Genomic DNA, 18,865 nt, shown 5'->3' on the forward strand with positions numbered 1-18,865 from the left:
ACACAACCTGTTTCCAAATTAGAGGAAGCTTTCTACATGGAAAATGCTGTATGATGTGATCACTAAATATTCATATGAGAGTTCAAAGCCAAAATTTCTCCAATACTGTACGTACTAAATGGGGAACTTTTGTGCTTTCACATATCTGTGGACCCCAGCTTAGATATGCATTAGTACTAAATGCATTTAGCTACCCCACTGATTGAAATAGACAAAATGGGGAGGGGGGGGATTACTTTGCTAATATAGCATATATATTCAAGGATAATAGAACATTAGAATGTAATAATTTATGCAAACCAATTAAATAGCTTTTATTCATCAACATAATGTTTGGCCTCTTCACTGAGGAAAATTAGTTGGGAACAAAAACCCTCTAATGGAAACACAAATTTACAGAGAGAGCAAATAATATATAAACACTAAATTTATTTTCTTAACAAATGAAGCTAGATTTATAGTCATAACCTGTATATGCATATCCCATAGCATTGTCTGTTAAGAAGATGTCAAAACAAAGAAATTGTGAGTAATATTTTAGTTAATTAGCCAAGCCTCAATTTGATATTATTGATCTTAAACCAGAAATAAGTGCTCTAGAAGAAACCACTGGTGTGTAATAAATTATAAACAATGTTTCTGGCATATAACAAACAAAATCATATGATTTTATTTTTTGGTAACAGCCAGTACCGAATTACAACACAAGTTTAGATGCTAAACAATATACATAGCATTTATGGCCATATCACTTGGCTATATAAATATCACCATCCACCTGAATCAGCAAGTGGTTTCTTCATGCTAAAGCATCTCAGTTCAGCAGCAGCTAGCATGGCTAAGGTCACGGATACCGGACTAGCATGAACATTATGGAGTCACCCAAGATAAAGAGATAAGGTTACTGCATGGAGCAAGGGCAAGTGATAACTTAGGGCCTGATTCAGAGCCACTCGTAAGCGGCAGCTCGTTCGCTCTGAGCCATGTTTGCCCAACTGCGCATGCGTACGGATCGTTATACGCATGTGCGAACCAGTCAGTGCGGTCGAAATTCATGTGCTCGCAAAATAGCGAATGCCTGCTAATTTGAGTGACAGAATGAGGCGTATGTGGGTGGTAACAGGGGAAGGTGCTTGAAAACGGGGAGTGGAAGTCCGATCGCAGGCGTGCTTAAAGGTCAAAACGGGCGTTTTAAGGGAGTGCATAATTAATGCAGCAGCGTCATTGACCACGTCACTTGGTTTTTTTTAACTCAGAACTGCTCGCAAAATAGTGGTTGAAAAAACCAACCACAAGAATAGCGAGCAGTTCATACGCTGGTCGATGTACTCGATTAATCTAATAAATAGCGGACATGACGAATGGTGCGAGCGGCCAGGGGGCGTATTTTTCAAATTTACGTTAGCATCTTTTGCTCGCTCGTTCAGACTTAGAGGCGTGAACAGACCGCAAAGTGTGAACGGTTCATTTAAATAGCCACCCCTGTTTAGAAAACGAACGACCGCAAATAGCGAACGGCTCTGAATGAGGGCCTTAGGCTACAGTTTGGTGGGCTTTCATGGATAAAATGTAATTTGTTGGGTGGCTTTAGAGGTGGGCTGGGGGGGGGACATTTAGAATAGGATCTATGGTGTGAGTGGGAGTGTTTAAACATAATCATTTAACATGTCATTGTCTACATGTTGTTTTTTATCTGTGAATCAAGTCCATTTTTCCACTTTTGTTTCTACAATAGTAACCTGAACAAATTGATCTATAAAAAAATATTCTCATCAATATATTAATTTGTAATATATAACCAAAACTGTGCAATAAGGATAATTGTGTACTGCGTAAAATGGAAAACATTTGAAGCTACTTGAATAATTCCATTTAAGTGTATAAAGTCCAAATGACAAAAAAAGGAAATTTAACTCAGTGAAAATTAGATTTTTTTTTTTGTTTTACAAAGAACTTTAAGATTGGTAAAATCATTAAACTTGAGCCACTGTATAGTGATTGTACTGTATTTATGAATGCCAACTGGCCATGTTTTAGTCTATACATGTGGCAGGTGCAGAGTAAGTACTACTGTATGTAGTGTATTTTAGGAAATCACTCTGTACATTCACTTTCTGAGCATATGCACAGTTTGGCCTATACAAACCCATACATATCAAACCTAGTGGTAACTAGGGTGGCTTCTGCATAGTATGGCGTTAATGAAATTGCTATCTGTATTATTAAACAATATAAAGTTTTTAGTACCAGTAATAAAAGGCAACACTATATAACCTTCTCATTCCCGTAGAGAAGGGAAGGAGGGTGGGGGGGGGGGGGGGTTAGTCATATCTAGTACAACCCTGTTAACCTGAATGCTCTGAAAGATGCTGACATTTAAATTCTATGCAATCCCCAGGACTAAGCATGTTAATGGAGCAGGTATTCATATATCGTAATAGTACTAGTAAGCCAGTAACAGGATGGTCTTCACACGTCTTATTTACAGCAAGTACACTTCCTACTGTTACAGATAACATTCAGCAAACAATAGGCAGCACTGGAGAAAATGCTGTACATGGTTAGAATTTGTTATATAATTGTTGTACAGTGTATCTTTTAATGAGCAGCTCAACCCCCACATACTTCTGATTTGTGTTAAGAATAGGTCCTTTATTTCATGAATCTATTGCTAACCCAATACTACAGTATGACCTTTCCGTGCTGTGCTAGTATAATATGGACTTCAAAAAGCAGTTTGGTAACTCCATTAATTTATAAGCTGATTTATTCATGTGTCTGTAAAAGCAATTGGGTTTATTAACAATTAGCTATTCTAAGGTTTTTATGTGGCGAATGATAATTATAGCTGCTTTTGGCTAATATGCAAATACATTTCTTTTTCTTTAATGAAACCCAATTACTCTTTACTACTAATCTGTGCAGTGCACGCTGCTACTGTTCCAGCTGTTACTTTTAACTTTACAGTTATCTGACAAAATCAAAAGGCAGTGAAATATTAGATGGACTGCCTTCACGCTAACTAATGAGCTTGGAAAGCAGTCCTGCCCGCATTACCATATTCTTTATATCAGTGCCTAGAGAGGGGAACACAGCACTGATGCATGTAGTATGGCACTCACATGAGACAGAATTGTTCTCACAGCATTGTCAAGCAATACCTAAACACTGTATGATGTTATAATGCATTACTGATTAACTAGAATAAAGATTATGTATTCATTTACTATGTATTACTGTATGAAACCTTGATTAGTTTTAGAAGGCACTTGTTAGCTTTAAAAAATATGCATGTACTAGCATGTAACACCAGTATAAGCTGTGCAATAGGTATGGGGAGAGACAATAATGACCCCATACCTTTTTCCACCTGATGATTCCTCGGTTCACGTCAAATTTGACTTGGTCACTGGTTCTTTCTTAAGGTCAGTGTATATAGCTGGACTTATAAAGTACTGTCTGTTTGCAAGGTTTTTAGCAGAAAACAGTGGAGTGTTTGGTATACTCCCCCCCCCCCCATATTTGTATTACTCAAGGTAGCAGATGCCTTTTATTGGCATTAAGTGCATTGGCTTGTAAGGGTATTCTACAAACCTGGATAAACCCCCTCCCACCCTCACTTTCTCTTTTTAAAGTCAATTACATTACTTGTTTAGAATGAATTGGGTTGAAGTAATTTTATATAAAGACCTAAAAATGGAGAAACTCTTCCTTATGTGGGAGAGTTACTGTATATTTACACATTTTCTACATCTATGCGTTCCCAAATCCATAATAGTCTACAGAACTCGTCTTGGTATCTGTTACAACTTGCAGCTAAGGACTCTCCGATTACTTTTTCTTTTCAATAACTTTTCATATGTACAGTCCGTGGAATTTGGGGGAGACAGGCTATCTAGTTTATTTTTTTTTCTATGAGAGCCTTATAATGATTTGTTGTACTATTCTAATTATCTTATATATGGCAATTGTTCCATATGTAAATAGAACCTATTGGTTCTTCTCTGTGCTGTTTGGAAAATGTTATACACCATTTGCTTTATTGTACAACTATTGTGATGATTGCATTACTTTTTTTTAATGAACATTTGTATTATTGTTCATTGCGAGGTCTGTAAATGCGACTTGACGCTTCAATAAAAAAATGTGTTTAAAAAAAAAAAAAGAAAGAAAACAGTGGAGTAACTATTTTCTGTACCAGTTATCCATTAGCAGCACAATATTGTACATACACTGTTATCTTCTAAAAAAATTTACTCACATGCTTTTGATATAGACAATTTACTGGGTCAAAATCAATGGATCACATTCGGCATTTCAAAACCAGCTGCATAAACAGTATTACAAGTAACATTGCCTTATTTTTATCTTCAGTTATTTTAGGTCTTCATTGTTGAGACTTTTGTGATTTATCATTTAATTTATGTCAATTATGTTATTTATTTTTTCCATATTTCTACTTTTAGCTGAACCTTCTGGTATTCACATGAATCAGATGTGGCGCATAGTAGTTGTACATGGTTGTTGTGACGATAATTGGTTTGTCTGTTTAGAATGTTGCAAATCTATTATTTTTTTTTTATTCATTGGAGTGCTCTAATAAAATACACACAGGTACATAGAAAAGTATATTGTCCAGAGGCCAGTTACATTAGCTATGTAGGTGGAGAGATACACAGGCAATTTATTGTGCTTTGAACAGGCATAAGTTCCTAAACACATTCCTGGCACAATACCGGGGTCTATGTACTAAGCTTTGGAGAGAGATAAAGTGGACGGAGATAAAAGTACCAACCAATCAGTTCCTAACTAACTATACAGGCTGTGTTTGAGTTAGGAGCTGATTGGTTGGTACTTTCTCTTTCCAAGGCTTAGTACACAGTACTTTTTTCCTTCTATTTGTCAGCATCATTATATGTATAAGTGTACAAATCCCAGGTGGTTCATTGCCATACCAACAGTCTCTTTTTAAAACACATTAACTGACACAAAACACATTTTACTATTCACTAGTTAGACCGACTATCCACCAATTATTTACAGTTGTTTTTCTTTAATAGAGCACCCATTACGCAGCACACAGAGAATATTTTGTCATTCACCTCATTACATGCCCCAGTGGAGCTTACAGTCTATATTCCCCATGATATGGTCACATATACATATCAGGGCTACATTATTTTTTTATAAGTCAACTAACCTACCATATGTATTTAGCTTGTGGGATGAAATCCATATATGTAGGCTACCTGGGGGAAACCCATGCAAATACACGGGAAATCAAACAAACAATCTCCACACAATTACGGCTGTAGTTTAAATCAAACCCATGACCCCAGTTGTGTGAGGCAGCAATGTTAACCACTGTGGACATTATGCTGCCCCAATTAAATCAGTTTTAAATTTTGAAGCCCCAGCATTTAAGTTACATGTACTGATTGTCAGTTGCTTTAGAGCAAAAGTAACCTGCATGAATAAAACACACTTGTTTCAAAACTTCTTAAGAAGCCTGGTGGATAATATTTTCATATCAACCAATCAGCTTCTAGCTATAATTTTATTTAAAGTAATTGATAAATGATACAGTATCAAATTAGGTCGGCGCTACACTGGTGCGATGGAAAGATTGTAATTAAATTAAATGAGGATGGATACACTGTATAAATAGATGTGAATCAGTGCTACACCTATTTAGTGCTGCACTCAATATGATGGAGATGGAAATAAATATGCTACACAGACTGATATAATCCAATGTGCTTGGTATATATTTATTGTAAAAATCAGGGTCACAGATGCCCTTATATATTGATTTGTAGAAGTGCACTGTTCTGAGTGAGTATAGATACCTATGAATAAACCAGGACTGTAGGTATCGATAGGGTATTGGTCTCAGAGTCAATGTCCTGGGTGTGTAATAGGTATTCTATATTATTTATGGAAAATGTGGACTGTTTGTAGTCACCAATGGTCTTTTTGTTATATAGATGGTGAATGTCTGGTGGTGTACGCGGGGTGTTGAAAGAATGTGTCTGGCGGGGCGGCGTCCCGTATCCCCCAGGTGCACAAACTTACCCTCAGCGTCCTTTTCCGCTCACCTCCGGGTGGGCGACATCCACTTCTTAGGTCTTCTTTCTTCCGGTCCCTCGTTCCGCTATGTCTGTCAGCGCGCGTGGATACACGCGCTGACTGGGAAGCAGAGTCCTCACCGTGGGTCTGCGAGACTTCCGGGTAGTGAACTCTCGCGAGATCATGCACTTGCCCAGGCTCAGCAGTTCCGTAATGGTGGCTCAACTCGGCGCCGCGAGGAGACTTCAGGAGTTGGACTTGACAATGTGTATAGTTGTCTTTGATAAAGTAGCAATTGTCCTCCCAACGCGTATCGGCTGTACAGCCTTCCTCAGGGGTTAAAGTGCGCCATCTTGTGTGTGGCTTAAATACTCTATATTAACAGCCATCTTTGTTGTGGTATAAGTGACCATATTGTAGTAGCGGCCATCTTATCTGTGGGCCAATTAATTGTTCACAGTATAAATGTTGTTTATTATTCCATTAATGTTTATTGTATTGTCTAGATGGTATCAAAATATTGCAAGTATGCATATATATCCATCTCTATTATCCAAGCAGAAATGGGTATTACATAATTTAACAGGAGAAGTCTATGAGTTCAATTATTGCATTATAATAGACCTAACTTCATTATCTGCATTCAGACCTTATGGTATAAAGGTTTTTAATGTGTAGATCCATTTTAATTCCTCTTTGTTCAGTGTACCCTCAAAATCTCCTCCTCTCCAGTTAGTTTCCATGCATGCAATCCCTATGTACCTCATCCCTTTGGGATCCTGTCTATGTGCTTCTTTAAAATGTAACGAAAGGGAGTGAGTTTCTAGTCCCTTCCTTATATTGCGGCGGTGTTCAGATATGCGGGTTTTCAGGTTTCGCTTGGTCCGACCCACATATTGAATGCCACAGGGGCATTCTATCAGATAAATAACCCCTGTACTGTTGCAGCTAATATGTTGTTGTATTTTGTATGTCTTGTTAGTGGTGCTGGATGTAAATTCTTCAATTATTTTAATGCTACTGAATCCTTCTCTACAATTTATGCATGTACCACATGGATAAAATCCTTTCTTAATCCCTGTGTTCCCTAGAGTCATTTGTTTAGCGGAATTGGTCTTGATATGGTTTTTAACCAATTTTTGTTTCAGGTCAGAGGCTTTTCTGTATATCAATTGGGGTCTGGTTGGTAGCAATTCTGAAAGAAGATTGTCTTCCTTGAGAATGTGCCAATGTCTGTTCAAAATCTTCTGAATTTGCTTAGTGTCCCTACTGAATTTAGTAATAAATGCAGTTTTGAAACGGTTATTGTCATCAGTTTTTCTATTTTTGTATTTGAGTAGTGATTGCCTCTCCGTATTTTCTATTCTGTGGTATGCTTCCTCTACTCCCTTCATGTCATACTGTTTGGCTAGAAATTGTTCCTTCAGATTTTGGCTGTTGGCTGTTAATATAGAGTATTTAAGCCACACTCAAGATGGCACACTTTAACCCCTGAGGAAGGCTGTATAGCCGATACGCGTTGGGAGGACACTTGCTACTTTATCAAAGACAACTATACACATTGTCGAGTCCAACTCCTGAAGTCTCCTCGCGGCACCGAGTTGAGCCACCATTACGGAACTGCTGAGCCTGGGCAAGTGCACGATCTCGCGAGAGTTCACTACCCGGAAGTCTCGCAGACCCACGGTGAGGACTCTGCTTCCCAGTCAGCACGTGTATCCACGCGCGCTGACAGACATAGCGGAACGAGGGACTGGAAGAAAGAAGACCTAAGAAGTGGATGTCGCCCACCCGGAGGTGAGCAGAAAAGGATGCTGAGGGTAAGTTTGTGCACCTGGGGGATACGGGACGCCGCCCCACCAGACACATTCTTTCAACACCCCGCGTACACCACCAGACATTCACCATCTATATAACAGAAAGACCATTGGTGACTACAAACAGTCCACATTTTCCATAAATAATATAGAATACCTATTACACACCCAGGACATTGACTCTGAGACCAATACCCTATCGATACCTACAGTCCTGGTTTATTCATAGGTATCTAAACTCACTCAGAACAGTGCACTTCTACAAATCAATATATAAGGGCATCTGTGACCCTGATTTTTACAATAAATATATACCAAGCACATTGGATTATATCAGTCTGTGTAGCATATTTATTTCCATCTCCATCATATTGAGTGCAGCACTAAATAGGTGTAGCACTGATTCACATCTATTTATACAGTGTATCCATCCTCATTTAATTTAATTACAATCTTTCCATCGCACCAGTGTAGCGCCGACCTAATTTGATACTGTATTTAATGTTCTATAGTGGGATAAGGGTATTCCCATTAAGGTCCACAGCAAGCACAAACCATATACGAACCCCTTAGAATCCTAGCGCGGGTTTTCCCATCTTTTTGGTTCAATTGATAAATGATAGCTAGAAGTTGATTGGTTACTATGGAAAACTTCTTCCCTTGTTCTCTTTAGAAGGTTTGATACATCTCCCCCTTGGTCAGAAATCACTTGCCACAAGCAAAATCTTATGCAACAAAGTTCAAGACTAAAGCTGGATACACACGTAAAGATTTTCTGTCCAACCAGCCAACTATTTGATTGGTTGGAATGAAAATCTGGTAACGTATGGGAGTAAATGATGATCAGCAATTTGCTCCTAAATGCCAGAAAACAGATGAAAATGGTCATCAGAAAAGTTTGTTAAATGTGTGATCTAAACAATTTGTTCAAACAGTTTTTGTCCATTTTCTGGCATTTTGGAGAAAATTGCTGATTGTCATTTGCTTTCATACCTTACCAGATTTTCATTCCAACCAATCAACTAGTTGGATGGTTGCACAGAAAATCTTTACATGTGTACCCAACTTTACTTAATGGTGTGAAAGTGTCAGATTACAAGGAGCAGTAATTAGAAGTGTATGTCTGTGAGAGCTAATGACACAGTATAGCTGGGGTAATTGCAAGTAGGGCTTGGATGAGTAGATGGGTGGGCAGCCACTGCCTAAATTGGCTGTGCTTAGCAGAATGAGAAGCCATCAATCACTAGGTTATATAGAAAAATTATATATTTTTTTTAATTTGCAAATAATGCAAGACAGATAAAACTCGTTGATAAATGAGGCCCTATTACCCACAAAATGATAAAACTTGCTGCATATGATAAATGGTGCTCCAGCCAATCAGCTCCTAGCTGTCATCTGTGTGAAAAATTACAGTTGGGAGCTGATTGGCTGGAGCACCATTTATCATATGCACTCTTTGTTAACGGTTTATGGGCCTCATTTATCAACTAATTTTATCACTCACAAAGTGACTATGGGGCTCATTTATCAACATGTTTTATCATTTACTATGAGTGATAAAACTTGTATATGATAATGGTGCTCCAACCAATCAGCTCCCAACTGTCACTAAAACCCCTTTTACACCGGAGCTAAAACCCGGGTTTTTGAAGGGTTAACCCGGGCAGCTCCCTGGTGTAAAAGGGGAGAGGGTTGGATCGCCGGGTCGAGCGACCCGGCAATCCAACCCAGGTAACTAGCAGGGTTTAACACGGGCATAGCCCGTGAAACCCTGCTGTGAGAACAGCGCACTCCGGGTCACGATGACCTGGAATGCGCTGCTAGCCGGCCGATTGGTCCGGCTTCAGTGGTGCTTGGAGATGACGTCATCTCCAAGCGACCACTTTCACTCCGCAAAAGCTGGGTCTATGCAGACCCGACTGCGGTGTGAGCGGCGCTGACTCGGGAATATCCCGAGTCGGCGCCGGCAAAATTCCGGGTCTGATCCGGATAGGAACTTTGTTCCAACTCCGGGTCAGACCCGGAATTTAGGTGGAAAAGGAGTATTACTGTATTTTAAAGATGACAGTTGAAAGCTAATTGGCTTGAGCACCATTTATCATACGCAACAAGTTTTAGCACTTGTTGTGAATGATAAAACTTGTTGATAAATGAGGCCCTAAGTTTGTTAACGTGGACGGTTGTGACATAAGCAACACTTTATCTATTATTGATAGAACAATTGTTAAACCACTGGCAAATATATAATTGGTGCTGGGTGTATAGTGCACACAGACCCCTGGGTCCACGAGGTCCTATACATGCTGCACCCATTCAACATACTTACCATGTGTGGCAGCAGCCGCCTCAGAAGAAAACAACCATTAAAATGGCATATGGGTAGGGTGGGGTGCTTGGACACTGCACATGTGCCCCTCCCCTCATAAAATGCCCCTGTATTAAACTATATGCAGGAAAATAATGTAGGTAGTTTAGTCAGAGCAATAAACTCCAGTCCAGTGTAATCCAACAGTCACAAAAGGGTACTTCACCCCATATTTGTGTTCATTGCAGTTGATGGGGATGATTGTGCTGGCCAGATATGTATTAATGATGACAGACAAGAACTGATCATTGATAAGGAAGATCAGATCATCATGAAAAGGGATTACTTTAAGGGAGGTTATAGCATCATTACTTCTGTCTGTATGAAATTATGTGGTTATCTAACAAATTTTGCTTAATCAGATACTTTTCTTATGTACAGAGAATAAACCTATTATGTCTAAAATTTTCAAATTAATTTCAGCCTCTCCATATATGATACCTTTGTCTTTACCAAGAAGAAACTAGTTAGAGAAGTATTTTCTCAGTTAACATTTGGTAGAGTGTGTAATAAAAGGTATCAGTGTATCAGTGTGCACAGACATTACTCCTGAATAGTTACAGCATGACAGTCACTGATAGATAATTGTATTTTGTACACAAAAGGAAACCATTAACGTTGCATCCCTTACTACTGTAGCTGCACAATTAACTTTATAAAAATTCATTATTTTATTATATCAAGTTTACATACAGCATTTAATCAGCAAGTAAAGTCGCTAAGTCGCTGTTTCATTTAAGTATACAATATGTCAAAGGTTTCATATTACTGAGCTGAATAACAAATGAAATACCTGGAGTAAATATAACCTGTCTAAATATGTTCACCCTTCTATTGCACTCCCTTGCAGCCTGTTTGCCAGGAGGTGGCAGGTGCTTCATTGTCACAGCAAACAGAGTGATGGACAGCTTTGCAAACTTGCTTACATGCAGACATGATCTATGTGGATTGATGGATTTATGCAGAGTCAGTGATCTCACAGTAATTTAAATGTCTGTATTCTCAAATTTAAGATTCACATTTTGTAGATCATGCAAAAAAAGATTATAGCATGTACAAAGAATTTCACATAAAATGATAGAAAGTTATCTGGTTACACTTTAACACCTAATTTGCTCTGCAACATCTACAGACTTTGCTACAAATTATATTAAATATAAATGATAATTATGTGGGAGATCTAAATGTTAGTAATCTGGTGTTGCCAAATCATAAATCTAAGCATGCAAATTTAAAAGTAATTGGTTTATTATTATATATTATTATAAAACAAAGCAATGCATTAAAAAAGAAAAGCTTATGTTGAAGGTGCTCCACTGATCAGAATGCTTCAAAGAACAGTGAACAAATGACAAAAAGCTGAGAAGTACTGTACATCACATAAACCTTAATCAATGATTAAAATATAAATGTTTTCTGCAATCAATGCGTACTGTATAAAGCCAACATAAAAACCTGTACAGAATAGCTAGCAAACTGCACAAAGAATTATTAATTACAACTTTATGGGATTACTACCTTATCCTTTCATTTATATAAAACAAGAATTGAGTTGTGCAATAAATGAATCAATATTGGTAAATAAAACAAACATTTTAAAAATCACAAGTAGAAACCTACCTTTGCAAACTGAGCATTTATCCATTTCGTGAATGTTTTCCTTTGAACATCTTCTCTTTCATCTGAAAACATAAAAATAATGCTTGACTTGGTTTAACCAAAACAAGGCTCTAAAATACAGACTGAAACTATGAAACTTTAGATCAGGGTTGGGGAACCTCTTGCCTGGGGGTCTTGTAAAGCCCCACGGTATCATTTTGTCTGGCCCTCAGAGCTTTTATCTGCTAGACTCATTTGGCTAGCAGGGTACCTAACATGGTACCCTGCAGCCAGATCTATGCAGCAGTGCTACCTGGAGCATCCTTAGGATGCTTCAGAAGGTCACACCACTGCCCTTACAGCTCCCCGACATCCTCAGAATGCTCCGGGCATTGCTGTAATCACTGGTGATTGTGGCCCCGCCCCCATGTGACATCATGCGGAGGAGGCATGGCCTAAACCAGGCCCGCAAATAATGTTATATATATTAAAATGGCCCTTGGCAGAAAAAAGGTTCCCCACCCCTGCTTTAGATGTACAGTAAGAAGTCCCAAACGTTCCAGAATTTAAAAAGAATGATAAACAAGTATGTAATAAGATTTCTAGATCTTTGTTTGCAAATCAAAATAAGGGTACCGCTATTTTTTCAATTAAATGTTACTGCTTAGTAATATTAAAGTTAAAACAACTTTGTTCAACACTAACAATTGCTTTCATTTCTATTTAATTGCATTTTTTCCCAAAATATATTTTAAAATGTAGCCATTTGTTGACTTTATCTTGCCATTTAGCTATAATTATAACAAAGTGCCAGTAAGTGCAAGTCAACAAAACAGAGTATAATAAAAATTGTATAATATAGAGCAATTTTTAATACAATTGGGGTAAGCAGTGTGGTAGAATGCATGTTTGTCGGGGGAGTAAAGTATTATGCCAGAAGGACTGTTTCAATTCAGAATTATAATAATCATGTGAAGGGCAAACAGGCATTTAAATATGTTGATCAAGCACTCCAGGTTTTATTGAAGGACTTGAAAGAGTTGTTGATGATTCTTTTCATATACTCCATGTGGTGAGCATGCCAGATTCTGTTGAGTATCAACTGCATTGAGAGAGTTTTGCCCATTTCTATATGACCACAAATTGACAGGTGGCAGCAGAAAACAGATGTATTATCAATTTGTTTTTATAGTACAAAGCCGATGGTACATTGAAAGGAAAGATAAAATATTTTGTAGGTCATGGGGAATATTGAAAAAGTTTACAAAAGCTTGGGCAGTCCTACAAAATGGAGGAATTAACCTACTTAATAGCAGCCTTGCCAACAACAGTCAGAAGAATCTGGATGCAAGTCTTGTAAGTATGTAATACCATCCTTAAAATATTTTATAAACTGTACATTTAATTTAATCCTGATGCAGATCAAGCTGGAGGTAGTATTCTCTTTGATTTCTGTCCAATCATCATTCTCATATGTTATCCAAATCAAAGTCCCATGTATAAAAATGTTAATTTCAGGAAATTAGTCCATTATCTCTGTCAGAGCAATTCCACTCTAATTAGGGCTTTCTGACAAAAATGTAACTAATATTGTCATGAAAAGGGCCTAATTTGGGAATAACGGACAATGGGCCTGATTCAGAGCCGGACGCTCTGACCAGAGTGCACGCTCTGAATCAGGGCCCACCTCCATAAATATGGAGCGTCCTCCTGGATGCTCGTATAGCTGTGGGTCACCACCCACAGCCTATACGAGTGTGCAGGATGATGGTCGCGAAGGTCTTGACCATCGCGACCATCGCCAGTGCGAGCAGAAGCCTGCGGTTGAGTTTCTCAACCACAAGGCAAGGAGTGATTTTGGCTCTATCAGAGCCAAAATCACTCCCACTGACATCACTAGTGATGTCAGTGGGGCCGGCTTCTGATGGTAGGCGTTCCCTTGGGAATGCCTCCGTCTGGCAGGCACGCCCCCGGCACGCCCACCAAAGGGGGTGTGCTGTCAATCAACATCGACAGCACGCCCCCTTTGATCAGACACAACGAGCGGAGGAAAGTCCTTCGCTCATCGCGTCTCGCGCATGCACACGACGGAGCTCCCTCCATCGTGCGCATGCGCAGTGCACACCATCGACCCACTTGCGAGCGGACAGCCGCTCGCGAGTGGGTCTGAATCAGGCCCAATGTTCTGATTTGGAAGTTCATATTTAGATTGCATTTCTACAAAATGAGGGAATACGGTATCTCAAGTTAAATCAGTAATTCATGTACCAAATGCCACCCACCAGTCAAGGACTGAATGAGGCTGAAATTTTGCCAAGTGGAAATTTTGAGTTATTGAAGAGTGGAATAACCTTAGATGATTGGTGGACAATGCAAAAAAAGCCTATTCGCACAATGCCACATCACCAGTGAATAGTATATATTGTAGGTGGGTGTTATGTAAATTATTTACAGCACAGTCATCATGGAAGCCATAGGTAATAGAGGGTGACAGCTATCCCGGACTCTTATCCTTAATTTCTGTCCATACTCTCTTGTTCCTCCAACCATTCCATAAGATGCAGTGAACAAGTTACGTATCTTTGTAGTTTTGTTTAACATGTGGGATGCCCAAGTCTCTCCCTTAAGTGGGTCACTGTAAAAGTCAGAACTGTACATGGGCGTATATTTGTTAAATAACAAATTAGCAAGGATTTAAAGACTACAAGGGGTGACATAGATGGGAACAGATTGCAAGACATAACATACTGTCAGGCACTTTCACCATTCACATTAGAAACATGACCTTGTTTAAATCGGGTAGTTTAGCTGAAGTTTATGAATTTACAGCAAACTCTTAAAATTGGGAAGTTTGACAAACTGGTTCTATAGTCACTTTTCTAAAAAGTCCAAACATCTGTAATGAGGACGAGAATTGATACAAGCTGAAAACCACATCCTGATTGTGGAAGGAGCACGCTCATCATATAGGGTATGCAGTCATTACTAATGGTTGAAATGAATTATGTCAGCAGCATAATGTCAACATGGTCTGAAATTCATCATTCAGGATGTCGATGTGTTCAGAATGCGCAGAACGCAACAATTGGCCAATTGTATGCGTATTAGCAACTGAGATCCTTGCTGAAACAGGCCCAATGTCAACATTATGTCAGTATTCTGATCATGTCGACATTATGCTGTTAATGTTCTGAATGTCAACATAATTTATCACACCCCATCATAGATTAGATTAGATCATATCAAATTGATGCAGACAATTTGTAGTTTACAGTACAGAAACAAAGTTCATATATCCAACATATTCTGTATATGGTAAGATTACAAAGTAAGGTAAGAGGGTAGAGATACTGTAGGTCGCCATTATTTTCTCAGCTTGCAGAACTGTATATATTGGGCATCAATAGTTTTCTACAATATGTTGTCTCTTTTACATTTTGGCTCACATAAAAGATTTAAAAGTACTTTAAAGAGCCAAATATTTAGCTTTGCAGCAAATTTGAATAATGGGTCACAGTTTTATCATGTTTGTATTTTTCATTGCATGGGAAAAAAGTACCAAAGAAATCCCAACTTTTTCTGTATTATTCACAAACTGTACCTGTGTGCCACATTTGTGAAAGGAAACTAATGTATTTGCCAAAAAAAAATAGGAGTCTGGAATGAAACAGGCACCAATAAAATATTGAGGGATATTTTTATCTCATCACATTTATGTCAGCTAAAAATTGTAACAAAGATTTTTTTTTCTTTACATATCACAGTCTGCAATATTTCTATAAATAGGCAATTGGGAAAGAACACTATTAAGCTTGATGTATGTTTATCTCACACTATTTACAACTTTGATGACACAAATTGAAATTAGTTCCTGTAATTTGCATCCCTTAATAGCTTTGAATGTTTAGTTGATTATTCATCATTCAAATTAATATTAAATATTCTACTGCATATCATGCAAATGTGCAAAAAACAATATCCAAAATCAAAAGAACTTTGATCTTGTATACCCCAATTTAATATAAAAAGGAGGTTTGATGTTTACATTTTCTATAGTTCATGAATTATAATGCAACATGCACTGCTGTTTTTTTTTATCTTTACATAAAAACAATAAGCATTGGTAGGATGACTGTAAAGTCATTCCTAGTTATTTTTCTTGAAAATTTTAAAAGGAACTTTAAACAAGGTCCCATTACATTTTGATATTCCAATTAGATGAAACTGATTAAAACATGTTTTTTACACTAAACCAACAACATGTCACAATAGAAAATGTATTACTACAACTAATAATAATAACTACAACAATATACCTTGTAAATATATTGGTTGCTTATATAAGATCCCTAATTTAAAAGTACTAACATTTTATGTAGCACTGTACATTGACTGTATTAAAATCTAAAACAAAATTACTCGCAATGACATCAAACAGAGGGTAAACACGACCTTGATCAGTTGGGTTTACAATCTAAAGGCCGTATTCAATTAGGTGCAAAAAGTTGTGTTTGGCGAAGAGAGTTTGACCATGAACTTTTGCGCATATGTGCATATTGCGGTATCCAATTGCCAAAGTGTTCACATGTGCAAGGAACTCCATAGATAGAAACCGGCGCAAAGTTTTCACCATCTCAGATCAGGTGATAAATTGTGCAAAATCTCTATTTTTGGCAAAAAATGTGGAGACTTGGTTCAGAACCCTTTGGGCACTCCCCCTAATGACCAATTAGGCAAAAAAAATGAAAATTGCTTAATTCGCCCTAATAATGACATGTCAGTTTTGGGGTAAAAATGTAAAAAGTGTTGGAAAATGGGTTTAAAGTACTGGGTTAGGTATTTTGGGGGGTTGTATGGATGGGATAGGTGTTTTTAGGATTGCAGGAGGCTGCAGCAGGTGTATTTTTAACATTTTTTAAAATTGCACTTTATAGACACAAAAATATATTAGTATCCATTTTAATGTACCCACAATTTAACTACAGCAATTCATTTTTCCAAAATAAATTGCATTATAGAATTGTTCCAAACTTATGCATATAACAGCCATTTGACTCACTTTAAGAAGCCAGAATACTGTTATTAGGGCTATTTTCCCCAAAACGTACTGTAGTTTTCGCTAGTTTCGCCATGCACAATTATCGCACATATGCCTTTTTGCATGTTTTGTAATTGGATATTGCAAAAAGCGGGAGCGTGCATTGAGAAATTAACTGAAAAGATTGCATCAAAACTGGCGAATGCAGCGATAACTTTGCCATGCGAACGTTTTTGCCAAACGAGACTATTCGCACCTAATTGAATACTTCCCTAAGAGGTGTAGGGAATAATTGATACATACTGTACTGTAAGGTAGCGGAACAGTAATTGTTGCTGGTTTGGAAAGTGTGTGTGTTTACTGTAGGGCAGAAGCATGATCAGCCAAACATTTTAAAGCTGCCATTGGTGGTTGGGATTTTTGTGAAGCTAATGCTGGTGTGGCACTGTATGGATAGAATTAGGAGATACATTGGAAGATGGAGACATGAAAGATACACAAGTCATTGTACCAATACTGTATTAATAAGGTCAATTACCATTGCTGCCATAGAAGATGTGAACAGATCTTATTAAATCATAACTGGGTATAACCAAGTAGCATAATATATACTAGTGTTTTTTTATAATACAGCAATGAAAAAATATATATATTTAGGTGCACCTACAATCCCTAAATGAGCAAAATCAGTGTTTAACAAACTCAATCCTCAAGGCACCCTAACAGTCCAGGTTTTAAGGATATCCATGCTTGAGCACAGATGAATTGATTACATAATTTTGATGTAACCATCTGTACTCAAGTATGGATGTCCTTTAAGCCTGGACTCTTAGGAGTATATTTACTGAAGTGCAAGATTTTAAAAGTGGAGATGTTGCCCATAGCAACCAGAGTCTACTTAACATTTATCTAGCACCTTCTAGAAGATAATAGGTAGAATCTAATTGGTTGCTATTGCCAACATTGCCACTTCTAAAATCTGCACTTTAGTAAGTATACCCCTTTAAGGTGCCTTGAAGACCGAATTTGTGAAACACTGGGCTAATCAATTTGCCTACATTTGTGAGTCTAGGTTGGGGCACTACAGTAATCAGCAGGTAAGTTACTGTATGACTCATAGCAAATGAAAACCTTTGCCTATAAGCCCTACATTGAAGTCACACATATTTAATGGACTTTACATATAACAACTCTGTTGTATAAATAGACTTGGGTCTAATGTTCAGACATGAGGTTATTGCTGTTGTGTTCTCTGAAGGCGGACTTCTCTTTTCAAACCGTATCTTAAAACTCGTAATTATCCTTTTCACTATTGCAGTGAGGCTTTCTTAAATGGCATTTCCCAGTACGGTTTTCTCCCACGTATGAATCATTTATATACTGTAGAACCAGAATGGGAGATAACCTTAGAAAATCAAAACCATAATATTTCACAGCAAAAGTTTGTAAAATTAAATATTTATAACTTTTGTCTAGGAATAAACTTTTTAACTTAATGCTTTGTTTGTAGAGGGGCAAGTACTGCCAATAACTAGAACACGTATAGAAGACAGTATTTGGAAACATCAGGACATATTATATGCAATGAACACTTGGCTGAAGGGGGAAAAAACAATCGCTCACTGACAGGCATCATTTACGAGGCTGGTTGCCTAGAATATCCCACTCTTGTACAGTAGATTTTCAGCATTCTTCTGTGTTGGTTCTCACTGATCCAGATTAAATTGAGAGCAGTTGAATTCCATTACTTGGGTCCAAAGTTGGAATTCGCTCTTATATCACTTTATTGCATAAAAATCCAAAAATGTATTTGAAAATGCCCTGAATTATGTTATGCAAAAAAATTGATTACAAAGATAGAAACACTATTATATAATCAGTCTTCCCATCTGTAATTTTATTAAACTATCCATATCTTATTAGAACATCAAAAAGACTATACTCAAAGGCAGTTACAGGGTGCATGTTTCAAAA

At 37.7% G+C, this 18,865-nt stretch overlaps 1 protein-coding gene across 1 annotated transcript in view; it reads right to left on the reverse strand.

Annotated features, from left to right (window-relative positions):
* The window catches only part of DMD (dystrophin), a 2,214,077-nt gene extending 2,202,159 nt beyond the window's left edge, over positions 1–11,918 (reverse strand). The window contains exon 1 of the mRNA XM_088454197.1: positions 11,875–11,918. The gene's annotated coding sequence lies outside the window, so the exon portion shown is untranslated. The remainder of the gene's footprint in view (positions 1–11,874) is intronic.
* Positions 11,919–18,865: the final 6,947 nt, after the last annotated feature.

This window comes from Taudactylus pleione, unplaced genomic scaffold, assembly GCF_031769625.1.
Source record: "Taudactylus pleione unplaced genomic scaffold, aTauple2 ptg000609l, whole genome shotgun sequence".
Taxonomy (NCBI): domain Eukaryota; kingdom Metazoa; phylum Chordata; class Amphibia; order Anura; family Myobatrachidae; genus Taudactylus; species Taudactylus pleione.